This window comes from Dasypus novemcinctus, chromosome 2 (assembly GCF_030445035.2).
Source record: "Dasypus novemcinctus isolate mDasNov1 chromosome 2, mDasNov1.1.hap2, whole genome shotgun sequence".
Classification (NCBI taxonomy): domain Eukaryota; kingdom Metazoa; phylum Chordata; class Mammalia; order Cingulata; family Dasypodidae; genus Dasypus; species Dasypus novemcinctus.
Genome location: NC_080674.1, coordinates 77,044,047 through 77,060,597, shown reverse-complemented (window position 1 = coordinate 77,060,597; position 16,551 = coordinate 77,044,047). Strand labels below are relative to the sequence as shown.

General features: G+C 43.6%; 1 protein-coding gene across 1 annotated transcript in view; it reads right to left on the bottom strand.

Annotated features, from left to right (window-relative positions):
* The window catches only part of SV2C (synaptic vesicle glycoprotein 2C), a 300,901-nt gene extending 285,562 nt beyond the window's left edge, over positions 1 to 15,339 (bottom strand). The window contains exon 1 of the mRNA XM_058275057.2: positions 15,016 to 15,339. The gene's annotated coding sequence lies outside the window, so the exon portion shown is untranslated. The remainder of the gene's footprint in view (positions 1 to 15,015) is intronic.
* Positions 15,340 to 16,551: the final 1,212 nt, after the last annotated feature.

Here is a 16,551-nt window from a genome sequence, read left to right as displayed (position 1 = left end):
AAAGAAATTTATTCTGCAATCAATAAGATGCTGAAAAGCATTATATGAAATTCTATACACATTTATAAGAAATTTTAGCAAATTAGAAGAAGGAAACTTATCCAACCTGATATTAATAAAAGACACATCAAAAAACCATACAGCCTACATCATACTCAGTATGAAATATCAAATGCTTTCTCCCTAAGATCAGGAACAAGGCAAGGATGTCTTCTCTGGCCACTTCTATTTAACACTGTACTGGGGGTCCTAGCCAATACAATTAAGGAAAAAGAAATAAAAAGCATAAGGGTTGAAAAAGAAAAAATAGCTATTATCAATTGCAAGCAACATGACTGTATATATAGAAAATCCTAAGGAGTCTACAAAAAAAAAGACCTACAAGAACAAATAGACTATTTATGAAGGTTGTAAGATCAATAAAAAATTCATTTTTTTCTATATATTAACAACAAAAATTTGGACAATAAAATTTAAATAATTATATTAGACTATGTTCATAGTTTGGAAGACTCAATATTCTGAAGATGGAAATTTCTTCTCACCTTGACCTATAGATTTAATGCTATTCAGTCAAAATCCAAGCAAGCTATTTTGTAGATATTGACAAACTGAGTTCAAAATTTATATGAAAAGGCAAGAGACGTAGTGTAGCCAACACAATACTGAAGAACAAAGTTAGAGGACTCACACTACCTGACTTTAAGACTATCGAGCTTCAGTAATCAAAACAGTGTGATATTGGAGAAAAAAACAGACCCATATATCAACAACAAAAAAATAGATCCATACAAATATGGCTAACTTATTTTTTTTACAAAGGTACAAAGGTAATTCCATGGGGGAAAGTATAGTCTTTTCAATACATGGTGCTAGAACTTTTGGCAATCCATATTTTAAAATCCTCAATTATATATTATATCTTGAACAAAAATTAACTCAAAATGAATCATAGACCCCATGTAAATTGTAAATCTATAAACTTTATAAGAAGGAAGCGGCTGTGGCTCAATCAACTGGGCTCCCGGCTACCTGGGTTCACGTCCCAGGGCCTCCTTGTGAAGGAAGGCTGTCCCGCACCCCGAGGAGAGCTGGCACAGCAAGATGATGCAACAGAGGGAGACAAGTAGACACAGGAGAACATACAGTGAATGGACACAGAGAGCAGAGAGCAAACAAGCTGCAAAGGCTGGGGGGAGAAAAAAAAATCTTAAAAAAAATTTTATAAGAGAAAACAGAAGAAAACCCACATGACCATGGGCTAGTTGTCGAGTTTTGAGATGACACCAAAAGCATGATCCATGAAAGAAAAATATCATAAGTGGGATTTTATTAAAATTGAAAACTTCTTCTCAGCAAAGGGCACTGGTAAAAAAATGAAAAGACACATCATAGACTGGGAAAATATTTGTAAAACATATATCTGATAGGACTTTTATCTAAAATACACAGAGAACTCTTAAAACTGAACAATAGGAACACAGATGACCCACTTAAAAATGCATAAACAATGAAACAGGCATCTCATTAGATATACAGAGGATGTAGTAGGCAGAAAAATGGTCCCAAAGATATATTCACTTCTGGATCCCCGGAAAATCCAAGTATTACCTTATATGCCAAAAGAGTGAATAATACCTTATAGGCCAAAAGATATGATAAGGTGAAGAATCTTGAGAGGATGAGTTTATCTTGGATTATCTAGGTGGGTCCTAAAATACAAAGACATGTGTACTTATAAGAAAGATGAAAAGGGAGATTTGAGAGATATATGCAGAGAGAAGGACATGTGAAATGAAGGGAGAGATTGGAGTGATGCAGCCACAAGCCAAGGAATGCCAAGGAATGCCAGTTGGCCACTACAGGCAAGAATAGGCAAGGAATGGATACTGCTCCAGAGCCTCCAGAGGGAGTCCAGCCCTGCTAACAAATTGGTTTTTTGAACTTCTGGCCTCCAGAACTGTGAGAGTATACATTTCTTCTCTTTTAAGCCACTGAGCTTGTACTTATTGGTTAGAGCAGACACAAAAAACTAATTGGCAAATAAATATATCTAAACATACTCAACATTGGGGGAAATAAATATATCAAAAGATACTCAACATCAGGGGACAACCAGCAAGATGGCAGCAGAGTAAGAAGCTCCTAAAGTCAGCTCGTGCTATAGGGCAGTTAGTAATCACCCAGAGCTATCTCCAGGAAACTAGAAGAGCATCCTGCAACATCCTTGAAGAAATGGAAGGAGAAGACTGCCCATCTGCAGAGAAAACTCGTAAGTAGAGTACTCCACATGATGAAGGCTGATGACCATCCTCCACTGGAGGCACAAGCTGCCTCGGGAGCTAGTCAGAGGCTGGAATTGGAAGCTCCACTTCCCAAAAATGGGGGAGAAAAAGATGGTTGGACACCTACTTCAGCTACTGATTAATAAATTTGGGGGACTAAAGCATAATCCTAAGAACAACTAAAGTATGAATCTGTCCAAAGTGGAAAGAGACAGGTAGGCACCATCTTAACTGCACCTGGCACACGGGGAAACGGGGCAGAATGAAAATCACAGAGCTGGTAGGGACTGGCTTCTTTCCATCCAGATCACATTGCAGCTCTAGTCTAAGCCCTAGCCCTACCTCCAGCAGGGAGGAAGCTGGGGGGAACTGCACCAGCCTCTCCAGGAAAATACAGGCCATGCCACGGAGGCCAGTGATGATCCTATTCCAGAGGTGCAAGCCCCTTCAGGAGCTAATCTGAGGCTAGAGCTGGAAACTCCATTTCCCAAAAATGGGAAGAAGAGACAGTTGGCCACCAACTTCAGCTACTGATTAGTAAACTCATCTGGTGAAAGTATAACCCTAAGAACAGCTAAAGTTTGAACCTGTCCAAGTCAGAAAGAGGCCAGTGACCGTCATTTTGACTCCGCCCCCAGTCTGAGGGAAAGACGGGCTGACGGAAAATCACAGTGATGGTAGGAATCAGTTCCTTTCACCCAGATTGTCCTGCAGCCCTAAGCTAGGTTTCAGCCCCCCTCTGGCAGGGAGGAAGCTGGTGGGCCCTGCACCAGCCTATCCAGGTGACTCCAGGTACATTTGGCTGGCACAGACCGAACAATTCCAAGTTTACCTGGGCAACCGAGGTCATCTTGGAGCCACACTGTGTTGATTGCTGCCCACACCAGCAGCTCCATCCCTGCCCTAGGCAGGGGAGAAAGGGGCAGGAAGCTTCATCAGTCTCTGGTTAACTATAGTCTAGGCCTGCATCACCTGGATTAGCACACATGGCTGTGGCTTTGTCCCTACTCCTGGCAAAGGAGAAAGTTGTAAGAAGTGTCATTGGTCCCTGGGGCAATAAGGGCAGCTGGGGCAATGAGGGCAGCTTGAGCCTCCATAGCTTGCAGCTAATTACATCCTTGGCTCCTACTACACAGCCAGTAGGTCATCAAAAAAAAAAAAAAAAAAGAGGCAAGTCTAAGAAACAGTCACAATCAAGAGGATGCTAAGGAGACATGACAACTAAAAGCAATGTGGTATCCTGGATGGGATCCTAGAGCAAAAAAAAAAAAAAACATTAAATGAATACTAAGGAAAGCTTAATAAAATATGAGATTTAGTGAATATAGCAATATCAGTTCATTAATTATGACAGATATACCATGTTAATGTAAATTTAATAATAGGGAAAACTGGGTATGGAATATGTGGGAACTCTCTGTACTGTCTTTGCAACTTTTCTGTAAATCTAATCTATCCTAAAATAAAACTTTTATTAAAAAGTAAAAAAAAGTTAAAAATATCATTAAATGGCAGCAGACTTGGCCCAGTGGTTGGGGTGTCGGTCTACCACAATGGGAGGTCCGCGGTTCGGACCCTGGGCCTCCTTGACCTGTGTGGGGCTGGCCCATGCGCAGTGCTGATGCGGGCAAGGAGTGCCTTGCCGCGTGGGGGTGTCCCCTGTGTGGAGGAGCCCCATGCGCGAGGAGTGCGCCCAGCCCGAAGGAGAGTGCAGCCTGCCCGGGAATGGCACCACCCCCACGGAGAGCTGACACAATATGACGCAACAAGATTCCGGTGCCGCTGACAACAACAGAAGCGGGCAAAAGATAGGGCGTGGCGGGTGGACACAGAATAGACAACGGGGTGGGGGTGGGGGGGTGGAAGGGGAGAGAAATAAATGGATAAATCTTAAAAAATATAGCATTAAAACCACAAAATATTTAGGAATAAATTTAACAAAGATATGCAAGACTTCTACAATAAAAGCTACAAACACTGCTCAGTGAACTAAAAGAAAACCTAAATAAATAGTTATACCAAGTTCATGGACAGGAAGACTCAATATTGTTAAGATGATCCATAGAGTCACTGCAATCCCAATCAAATTACAGGTGACTTATTTATAGGAATTGTCAAGCTGATTCTAAAATTATATGGACTTGCCAAGGACCTAGACTAGCCTGACAAATCTTGGATAAATAAGTACAAAGTTGGATGATATATGGTTCCTGGTTTGAAGATTTATAGTAAAGCTACCTAAGTATAAAACAAAGTGGAATTAGTAAAAGGTTAAACAAAAAGATCAGTAGGATGTATAAAATTAGATTCACACATATAGAGTTAATGATTTTCAACAAAGGTGCCAAAGCAAGTAAGTGGAAAAAGCAGTCTTTTCAACACTCAGTGCTAATACAAGAGGATAACCATATGGAAAAAAAATGAACTTCTACCCCAACCTCATACCAAATACAAACATTAATTTGAAGTGAACTGTAAGTATAAATGTTAGGGCTAAAACCATAAAACTTCTAAAAGAAAGTACAAAAGAAAGTCTTACTGATCCTGAGTTTAGCAAAAATTTCTTAAAGAATATGCAAAAAAAAACCCACTAACCATAAAAGAAAAACTTGGTAAAGAGGACTTCATCAAAAGTAAAAACTGTAACACATCAAAAGACACCATTAAGAAAATGAAAAGCAAACCACTGACTGGAAGAAAATGTTTAAAATTCATATATTTGACAAGGTACTTGTATCCAGAATATATAAAACAATCCAATTTTCTTAAAGTGGGCAAAACCAAACTACATAAAAGAAGATGTATGAGTGATATATAAGCACATGAATAGGTGCCCAGCAATTTTAGTCACCAGGAAAATGTAAATTAAAAGCTCTGACTGACAACACCAGTTGTTGCAGATGACACAGAGCAAGTGGAACTCTCATACGTTGCTGGTGGGAGTGTAAAACAAGACTACTTTGGGGAGCAGGCTTGGCCCAATGGACAGGGCGTCTGCCCACCACATGGGAGGTCTGTGGTTCAAACCCCGGGCCTCCTTGACCTGTGTGGAGCTGGCTCATGTGCAGCGCTGATGCACCCAAGGGGTGCTGTGCCACACAGGGGTGTCCCTGCGTAGGGGAGCCCCACGCGCAAGGAGTGCGCCCCGTAAGGAGAACTGCACAGCATGAAAGAAAGTGCAGCTTGCCCAAGAATGGCACCGCATACACATGGAGAGCTGACACAAGATAATGCAACAAAAAGAAATACACATTCCCGGTGCCCCTGATAAGGATAGAAGTGGTCACAGAAGAACACACGCAAATGGACACGGAGTACAGACAACTGGGGGGGGGGGGTGAGAGGGCGGGATTTTAAAAAAAAAGACTATTTTGGGAAAGAGTTTGACAGTTTCTTAAAAGTTAATAATCTCCTAACAGTCTACTCCCAGATATTGACCTAAGAGTAATAAAAACACATATTCTGAAAAAAGGATTTAAGCAGAATGCTCATAAATGCCTTATTAATAATAACCCTAAACTAGAAACAACTCACATCTCTAGAAAAAGGTGAACAGAAAAACCAATTGTGGAATATTTATATAATGGAATATCATTCAGCAATTTAAAAAATGGTCTCTTGATACACATACATAGGATCTTTTAAAAAATATTACATTGAATGAAAGAGAGTGGACAGAAGTGTACAGTTTGTATGAGTCCCTTTATATCAGGGACTCTTAACCAGGGGGTCCGTGGAAAGATTTCAGGGGGTCCGTGAACTTGAACTGAAAATTCACAAAAACATTATTCTGTGGGGACGTGTTGGTGTGGGTGTGATATATATTTATTAAATAATATACAGTAGAGTGTGGACTTAGTATGATTTTCATTTTGATGTATTGTGTTCTGAGTGCAGTGGATAACTCCCTGCAAAAAGGTTAGTAAGGATGGTGGTGACGGTTTTATGACACTGTGGGAAAACTCGAATTTCTAAATGTTTGCCGAAATGACCATTTGAACAGATATTAAACCGTGTTAGGTTATCAGATATTGAAATTATGGCACAGTTGTAAAACATAATTTTTAATAATCCTAAAATTTAATTTAAAGCTACGTCAATGTTGAATGTCATAAAACTATCTGTCACTACGTTCTGAAAAGGGGTCTGTGGTTTTCACCTGACTGGCAAAGGGGCATAGAACAAAAAAGGTTAAGAACCCCTGCTTTACATGAATTTCAAGAATAGGTAAAACTAATCTTTGGTGATAGAAATCAGAGCAGTATATCTGGGGTAGGAGAAACTACTGGAAAGGGGCTCAGAGAACTTTCTTAGGTAATGGAAATATTCTATTGGTTACAAAGAAGTATACATTTGTCATCTTTGCATTTATAACTACACACTTATGATCTATGACTTTTACTTAGGAGAAATACACCTCGATAAATCTAATTAACGAAACAAATCAGTGCTCAGTCACAGTTTTTCATAGTACTAAAACCTCAAAGACATTTCTAGCATAGATCCCAAAGAATAGGACATCCTTAGCATAAATACAGAAAGTTCCTTATGACTGTTTCTGACAGTAGCTTATACCAAATGGCAGTTAATTAGAAACAAGTCCACAAGGAGCAAAATAATGTGATGGATGCCTACGGTTCTCCAGTGAATTCTCTGGGTCTGAGGATAAGAATTCAGAATTCTAGAACACAGAGAGGGATGCATGGACTGCGTATTATCCAGACCACTGGGCCCAGAAGCCAGCTAACAGAGGAAGAACTTGGAAAGACTAGAAAGCAGTTTATTGCTTTCTAACCTCCTAGAATGGGTTCAAGTTCGAAAGTGTAGAAGAATAAGGGTCTGTACCTACAGAACTGTTAAAGGGATTTTGTGAGAGCCCCCAGGAATAGTCATAGCGTTTTCACATGTGCAGGCAGTGCAAAGGCTCGTCAAGCACCTTCCCAGACCAAGGGCATGGGAAAACGGGCGCTGGAGTAAATAAATGGGAAGCAAACTTATTAGGTACCTCCAGAGGCCTGAAGTCAGGAGAGTGGAAGGTGGTTAAGAACTGGAAGGGGAATACAACAGAGTTTTCTAAGGTACAGGAAATATTCTGTGTCATGATCTGGGTTCTGGTTGAAGAGATGTGTTTGGTTTTTGAAACTCAATTCCCCTAAACCTTTTCCATATCACTTTCCTCTCTGTATATTATGTTTTGATTAAATTTTTTTTAAAAGGCTTAAAAATATTTCAGCCTATGTCCAGTGAGGACCTCAGTGACTTGGCTCCTTCCCTCGGGGTTCAAACAACTTAGAATCTAGCAGGAAAACATGCAAAGCAGTCACGCCAATACAGGGAGAGAAGCGGTCCAACGGGGTGGCTGCAAAGGGGCTCCGAGAGTCCGGGAAAGGCAGCCCCGGTTCTGCTGTGGAGGTTCATGACGAGTGACTTTTAAACCGCTGCTTGGAGGACAGGCAGTAGCCTTTTCCGCAGATGAATGTGGGTATGTTCAGGTGAGGGGAGAGGAACTGGGGGATGGACAGGAAGGAGGACATTTCAGACCCTTCCCTCCCATGGGAGAGATGATAAAAAATCACCCATTTCCAGTCCCATCAAGTACACTGTCATCATAGAATGAAAAATGTCCCTAAAAGCAAACTATTCAGAGTATTAATATAGGCTTTTGACAGCTGTTGGACACACAAGATCTACTGAGGGTTGGTGGGGAGGACAGGTCCTCAGCTTTAAAAACCTAAGTCAGCTATGAGCAGTCCTAGCCCAAGGGCCTTTTACTGAATGTTTAGAGGTATGTTTCTTTTTTCACTCAAAATGAAAATAGCTTTCTTAAGTACCAAAATAATTTACATTCTCACAATGTAGATTATCTTAGCATATAACGGACTAGAAAAGTGTCAATAAGAAAAACAGGTGCTGCTTTTTAACCATTAAGGCATTTACACATATTTAAGAACTAGCACCACAGGGGCATCACTAAATTAAATGTTATTACCTTTACTGATGTCTTAATTACAAAAGCATTACATGTTGTTGAAAACTTCAACAATTCAGAAAACAATAAAGTAAAAAAGTGTCAGATGCTTCCATCTTACCCTGAAAACACATGAATTTAAGTGTTTATCCTTCCAGACCTTTAGATGAAACATGACATTTTAAAAAATAGAAACATATCACTTATTCTGGTTAATAACTTACTTTATTTACACTTAACACATCTTAAATTTTTTTTCATATTAGTCCATTTTAGTCCACTTCATCTTTTCTAAATGGTTAAATAGAATTTCACTGTTTGAATGAACCAAAATTGATCTGATCATCCTCTGAATGATGGACATTGAAGGTTTTTCCCCTAATTTTTCACTACTACAAATAATGATGCAATGAACATCCTGTACAAAATTCTGATGATTCATCACAGTATTCTGATACCTTTGGATATAATATCTAGAAGGGAAGGACTAAGAAATCTCCTGGGAAAAAGTTCACCCCAAGCAAAGGGCAGTTTGAGACCCACCACTTATAGTCCTAGGACAAGTGACTAAAATGAGAGGGGAGCACTGATTGTGAATACAGGCCAGGGTTCCACCTGAAGTGTCCTCTACAGAAGGGCACAAAAAAACACCAGCAGATTTCACAGTACTAGAGTCAAGGCATTCCCAGCAGTGGGAGGCAGGTTCTGCAACACTGTCAGATATTGTTACAGGGCACCAGGGGATGGGTGACCTCTGAGGGCCTCCTGGAAATAGTGAGGAATCTCTGAAGCAGGCTGAGAATTCCCACACTGGGACAGGGATAAAACCAGAGAAATGACTGTGGATGCTATTGTGGGTCTATATTTCTACCTTCACATTGATGTGACCAACAGGGAAACCCAGGCTACAGATTTAATTTGATACTTCAAAAAACAATAATCTTTATACTTAAATTGCCTTTGTGTTCAATGCAGCTAATAATGTGTTTTATGTGCATAAATTGGAGCATGCTGTCATGTGTTGCAATTACAATGATGCGAGAACAAAACTGAGAATGGGTGCCACAGAATTATTAGAACATCACTTCTTAAATACATATTCACACAAGCACATATTGAAACAAAGGAAAAATGGCATGCTTGGAACTACTAAAAAGAAACATTAAAATGAATATGTTTTAAAACAGCGTAGTCAGAGCTTGAAATGACAAAATGGGTCACCTTTACCCACTGCCAAAATGCATGGCTTTTCCCTGCTGCAGAGGCACCCATGCTGCATGACTCAGCTGGGTAATTTAAGGAAAAGAACAAAACATCTCAGATATTTCTCTTAGAAAAAACTCAGTCTCCCAAGAACACTATTTACCTTGTAGGAACTAGCAGATTTTAAAATTTGAGTATTGGAGGAGATGACATATAAAAAACAAGCCACTGCTGTTCCTGGTGTTCCTACAAAGACAGACCCAGAACTTCAAGTTCCAAATGTTTCAGGGGCAGTGATGTGGAGGGAAGATCCAATGCAGTGACCTAAGAATGGGAGAGTTGGCAATGATTCTTTAAAAGCTCCTGATGCTCATCCAACGCTCTGGACATGACAGACAGTTGTAATCAGGGAAGATATGCTTGACGTGATAGACAGAAGTCTGGACTTGGTATGTGGTAAACTGGTTCTGTCAATTATAAGCCATGTGACTGGGGAAAGTCACAAGTTCTCTGAGTAATGAGAGGCCCAAGGTCACTATGAAGATTAAATATAATGCTCTGCATGCTCAAGCTGTGGACAAGTATGCAGGGTTCCCACGACTAGCTACATAATTTACCAGGCCCAGGGCAAAATGCAAATGCAGGGCCCCTGCTTCAAAGAATTTCAAGAGGCAACAATAGAGCATTTAACCAAGCATGGGGCCCTTCTGAATGTGAGGCTGCATGTGACGGTGCAGGTCACGCACCAGTGGTACCACGCTGTGGTGGTTTGGAGTTGTATGTACCCCAGAAAAGCACATTCTTAAAGCTAATCCATTCCTGTGTGTGTGGACCCATTGTAAATAGGACTATATATATAGTCTATATCTATAGCATTATATATATAGTCTAGTTATATATATATATATAACTAGAGAGGCTGTGAACTTACAGAAACAGTCATGCATAAAATGCAGAATTCCTACACAACACCCTTCCACCAACACCTTATATTTTTGTGGAATATTTGTTACAGATTATGAGAGAACACGATCAGACTACTATCACTAACTATGGTCTAAAGCATATTTTGGTATATTTTTTCCATACCCCTCTATTATTAACACAGTACCTTCTTTGACATTGATGCAAGACTATTACAGTATTGTTATTAACTATAGTCCATAAGTTACATTACTTGTATTTTCCCATGTGTCTCCATATTTTTACCACCTTGTAATAGCAATGTACTTCTCTAGATTCCTGTGACTCTTACAAAAGAAGTCAATCATCACTTCTGTCTTGCCAGCTAGAATGTGATTTTTCCGGAGGTTCCCAGCAGGTGCTCAACAAATATTAAAGAGAACCACATAACTTATAAATTCCATGTACTCTGGATCCCTGCCATATACTCTAGTGCTTCTGCAGAACTTGATGAACAGCATATTCTGGGGCCTACCATGGAACCACCAACTTGGAATGTCTAGGATGGGGCTCAGAAATCTCCCTTTGAACAAGCTCCCTGGGAAAGTCTGAAACACATAACTATTTGAGAACCTATTTGGCTATTCCAAGGGTCTAGTTCATAGGATTTTTAAATAATGGCAAACTACAAGAGAAAGCACTTGCTCTCATTTGTCATAAGTCTCACTATATTCTCAAACTGTTAGAGGGCCCAAGTGCTCTGAGAAGATTAAAGCCCATCCAAATAGTTCTCATTTGTATTTCATACTGACTAAAGGAAAAGAAATAGTATGCTTGTTGAGTATTAGGTGGTCAACAGAATATATTCCAAATGTCATCCTAAATTGATCTGAATAGCTGCTTTATATTAAGCTGAGATCATTATTTTTCAAGTCTTGTCTTTTGAAGATGGTTTAATTTATACTCTTCATGGTATCATACAAAATCTAATAGATTCTACAAAATTTCAACATGAATTAATCAAGAACACTTCTTATCTTCTATTTGCAAGCAAAGTTTATATATTTGTGTATTTCATAGAAGGCCAGACTTAGAACCAGAAAGGACCAAATCATCCAATCTGTCCTCCATTTATTTCATTTTAGTTCAATCCTTCCTAACAGGGGAAGGCAACTGATATGCAACCAGAACCAAAACCATCCCTGATGGCTAGGGATGTTTGTGTGAAAACTAAGGGTGTCCTTATATTCCATTAAGACATATTTCCAGCAGGAATTAAAATAGTAGCTTCATCACCCATTCTTATTCTCAGATGTCCAAAATAAAGAAAGAAGCCGCATATTCAACTCAGTCCACAGTTTACACTGGTTGCTCAATATTGCTAGGATTGATAAAGCAAAGCACAGAAACAATCTAGCAACGTTGTGACAAAGCGGCAAAGAGCTGGGGAGGGGGCCGCCTCCCCTAGGTTTAAGGGAAGAGAGTTTGCATTTAAATGGGCTGAGAAGATGGGGAGGCAGAAACCTCAGCAACGCGGGACCCAGTGAGTAGTTGCCTGGTCCAGGCAGTCTATGTTTTAGAATCACACTGGTGAATCATGGGTTTTTGGCGGTGTAGCTGCATTTTTTCACTATCATTATCAGAAATATCTACCATTTTGTATGAGTAACATGAATAACAACATAGTGAGCTGGTTGAGAAGGCATAGTAACAAGTGATGTGCTTTTATTCATGAATTATTTCATCAAGAAGTTTACCTAAGAACAAGAGCACATGATAAATTGCAATGTCACCTTTTGCTGAAATCTCATGGAAGGTGGGAACTATGTCTTCTTCTCTGAAACACCTTCCACACAGAAGGAACATGATAGGGTTAATAATGAATAGGATTTTTACCTAAAAGCTCTTAGGCTAGTCTGCAGCTCAGACCAGAGAAGCTACTTCCACTGTCAGTAGATCATGAAAAATAAATTTGATTGCTTTACCACATCACCAAAAACACTCAGATGTGATCCAGAGCTCAATTTTTCTTCCCCAGACAGTCAGCAGCTAATGGCATTTGATTTTATACTAGACTATTAGGAAAAGCCTATTGTCTGCATCTGCTGACATTGAAGACCAAATTTCATTAAAGAAACAGTGCTAGGTAAAGTCTCCAGAATTGTTTAAAAGATAAAATTACTTTCTTTTTTCTTGAAGGTACTTAGTTTCATAGCATTTTCCATTCATAGAAAATGTGTATTTCCAACCTCTGGAAAGAGTGAGACTCTTTTGTCTCCAAACAACTCTGTAAGGTTCTAAAGAGCTAGTCTGAGTTATTTGTCACATTTCTCAAACGTGGGAGACTCACCAGAGAGAATAAAGTCCTGCAGATTTGGGTTCACCCAGTAAAGTCAGTAGAAAAATAACCTTTGTCATTAGGTTTTCAGAGAGTGGGGTTTTGTTTTGTTGATAAATAGAAAGGAACGTGGATTGGATGTTTTACTTTCCACCAGGGGTGCAGTAGGATTACTTCCATTTTTTAAAAAATTGTTTTATTAAAGAATTTGCAGGTTTATAGAAAAATCATGCCCTCCAAAAATTCAGCATTCCCAAAGATCCCACCTTAATGAGCACCTGGGCTTAGTGTGCTATTTTTGTTATAACTGATAGAAAATATTATTATAACTTTACTATCAACTATAGTCCAGAGTTCACATTAGGGTTCACTGTGTTGTAGCAGAAATGTTTTTAACATGTATTTTTATGTTCAGAAAACAAGAAATGTAGCACATTGCTCTGTAAATCTTTTTTTTTTTTTTTAAGTAGTCAACTTTATTCTCCTTGAACCACAAAATAGAGTCTTTGGTTGTACAAACGTCACTAGTTAGTCTCGCCGGGCCCTGCTGGGGCAAGCTAGTCAGGCCGGGCTCCGAGGGCCTCGTTCTTAAGACCCACTTACAGGCCAGGCCTCCTGCCAAAACATCCTCAAGAATGGTGAAGGACTGAAGTCACAAACTTCAATTCGGAAGTTTTCACGCGAAAGCAAACCACGAGCACGAGGCCTTTCCGAACTTGCCATTGAAAATGAGTGAACTCTAAAAGATTGATGCCAAATTCTCCTCCAAGATCGAGGCTAAGAAACTGAAACAACTTTCTCGCGCTATCAGTCAGCTACATATGAAGAGAGCATGTCCAGGGTTAGAGGAGACCATCAGGGCATCCCTGTCGAGGCGCCTTAAAAGGCGCCCCATCCCTGGGACACCCCGGGAGCGGCCAGCTGCAGCGGCGCCCTTCCAGCACTGCGGCGCACTGCGGAGCCGCCCTCCTGCCCGCAGTCCCGGCCCCGCCGGGCTTTCCTCGCGGGTCTCAGCCGCCGCCCGCCCCCGCCGCAGTCGGCCCGCCCCCGGCGGCCACGCCAGGTCGCCGCTCTCCGCGCCGGGCGCACCGCGGGGCATCCATCACCAGAGCCTTTGACGCACACACGCGCTCCCAGACGGAGACTCCGTCGCCCCCACCCGCTTCTTCGCCCGCCCCTCCCGGGTCTGCATTTACATCACTCGCACACGTAGTGGGTGACGTGAGCGACCCCGCTCGCGCCGTCCAGGCGGCACCTCAACCCCCATGACTCAGCCCCTCCCTCTCCGCCCCCGCGCGCGGCGCCGCGCCGGAGGTCCCGCACTTCTGCAGAAAAGCGCTGGGTTGTGCACCAGCAGCCGGGTGCCTCTGCCGCGCGTCAAATTCATCCCCATGTTTTGCAGTCCTCGTGGGCCCAGCCCGGGGCGGTCCCTGTCACACCCTGGAGAAAAGCCTTTTTCCCCTGTTCTAGAACATAGACGGAGGGGAAAGAAGGGTCAGATGGGTTAGGTGATCGCCTCCACAGTCCTCATCACCATCTGAAATATCTCGGTAGTGCATTTGTTTACTGATAGTGGTCCCTCTCCACGCGGAGCTTCACACCATCTGGCGCACAGTAGGCGCTCCACGGCTTTTTGCTGAATGAAAGCGGCTGTGTAGTGAAGCGCAGGCATTTACAAACAGCCACAGCCTCGCGGGTTTCCCTGCTCTCTATCCCTCTCGTTCTCGAGCAGACACCAGGCTGGGGCTTCGGGAATTTATGTGGAATATGTAGTTTTAAAATCCAGAGTGATTCGTTTAGGCTCCGCAGTGCCTACTGCGGCTAGCTCTGCTCTCCCGCCACCCTCATGTCTGCGGAGGGATCCCCGACTAAAAGTTGAGCCCACGGCTGGGTTGGGGGTCAGACACCGGGCTGGGGAGGCTAAGCTGCTTCTTTTTTTAAATTAGCCTCCCCAGCCCGTCGAACTGCCCAGGCAACAGAGCGTGAAGATCCCTGCAGAAGGCAGGAGCGGCTTCAGCATCCTCGCATTTGCCCACCCACGGCAGTTCAGGATAAAGTGCATCTACATTCCCTGCCCTACCCATGGGGGCTCACTCCCTCAGCTCTACCTCGACTTTCCCCGTCCCACCTCAGCAAGAAGTCCGCCTGGACAGCCCCGGGCACCTGCAGCCACCTGCTCAGGGGCAGACAGAGCAAAGTTGCGCTTCAGCAATGCTGCAAAAAGTTCCCCAGACTACAGCGTCCGGCCCTCGCGTTCGGAGGGGAAATCGAGCGGCGGAGGGATGTCTGGCCACTGCTGCCAAAGGCCCCTTACTCACCGCTCCAGGCACCGGGGAACGCCTGCCCTGGGTGGTGTCAATGCCGCAGCTGCTGCCGCTCGGGCTCTCTCCCCGGGGCCGCCTCCGTCTACCACTCTCTCCTGCAGAGCGCGGAGTGGTGACTCCTTCGAGCGTGTCAGCGGCGAGGAGGAGTGGGAAAGTGGCTCCCGGGTTGCACGCTGCGGTCCTCCTCCCCCTCCTTCTTCCACGTCTCCGCCCCCTCCCCGCGGTGCTGCAGTGCCGGGCGGCGGCGTGGCGAGAGTACAATCGGTGCGCAGGGAGGGAGTCACGGCGCGCGGAGGAGACGGGCGCCGCGCACGACTCGGTGTCGGGGCGGTAGACCGGGTTGGAAAGTGCAGGTGCTGCCGCGTTGCTGCGGCGCGGGGGTATGGAGGGGCGAGGGCGGGGGTAAAGTCAGGGCCTCCCCTAGGTGGCAGGTATTTCTGGAGAGAAGTCAGGGCTCGGAGTTTCTGGCAGGGGGAAGGGGGGACCAGCCGTTACATTGTCGCCGAATGTGACTGTGCTTTACGCACCGTGGCGGCTGCAGCTTCCAGTCCCGCTAGGTGCATGAAAACCCAACCCTGACTGCGGGACTGGACAGGAGCGCAGGGAAGAGATGACTCCTTCTAGTTCTGGACTGACTTAATAACTTTGCCTCAGCTTCAAGAGATCCTTTAGGCAGTGCTGAGTGACTCTCCAGTTTCGCTGGAGTTGAGAGAAAGCTTGGGGCGCAGCAGGAGCAAATAAGAGAAAACTTTTCGGTGTCTAGGGTCTTGCCCAGTGCCAGGTAGGAGCCAGACATTCAGATTCACGGGCAGACGCTGGAAGTGGCCTTTTTGGGAAAACTAACGAATATTTATTTTTTTTAAAGCCACGAGAGTTTTGCTTGCGTTCTCATTTCGCGCTTCAGCGTTTTGGAGACCCCCAACTCGAGCTTCCCTATTCGAAAGCCGCGAGGTTCTGCGACCTGGGAATAATCCGCCTCTGCAAGGCCACACCCTTAGGCGGGACCTGCCTCCCCTCCGCGACAGAGAAGGGCGCTGCCTTCCCGGGGATTCCAGCCGCCCTCCACCTCGCTCCACCAGCCTCCTGAACGCTGCGGGAAGCAGGACTTCCCCCGGTCCCCGCCTCCACCTGCTTCCCGACCATACAGAACCCCTGTCGTGTGGGAAGTGGCCGCACCTGCAGGTGACTTCCCGGCAATTACCGCTCCGAGGCGGGTGACTCGAATCAAGACAAAGCGAGGCTTCCGCGCGAGCTGCAGTGGGTAGAACTCATACACTCCGTGTATCTGCGATTGCGTTCTGTGCGTGTATGAGTGGATGATTGCATGGATAACTGAATGGATGGGTGTGTGGATAAAAACATAAATACTGCAAGTACTGTGAAGGGGACGGGGAGATAGCAATCACCTCCCGTCTGGGGATTCCTGCCCAGTGAGGTTGATGGGGAGGAGGTGGTGCGCCCAGAGCGGTTTGGTAGCATGAGCCTTCCCACTGCCTGTGCCACTATGCATGATAGTGTGGAGAGAATCGG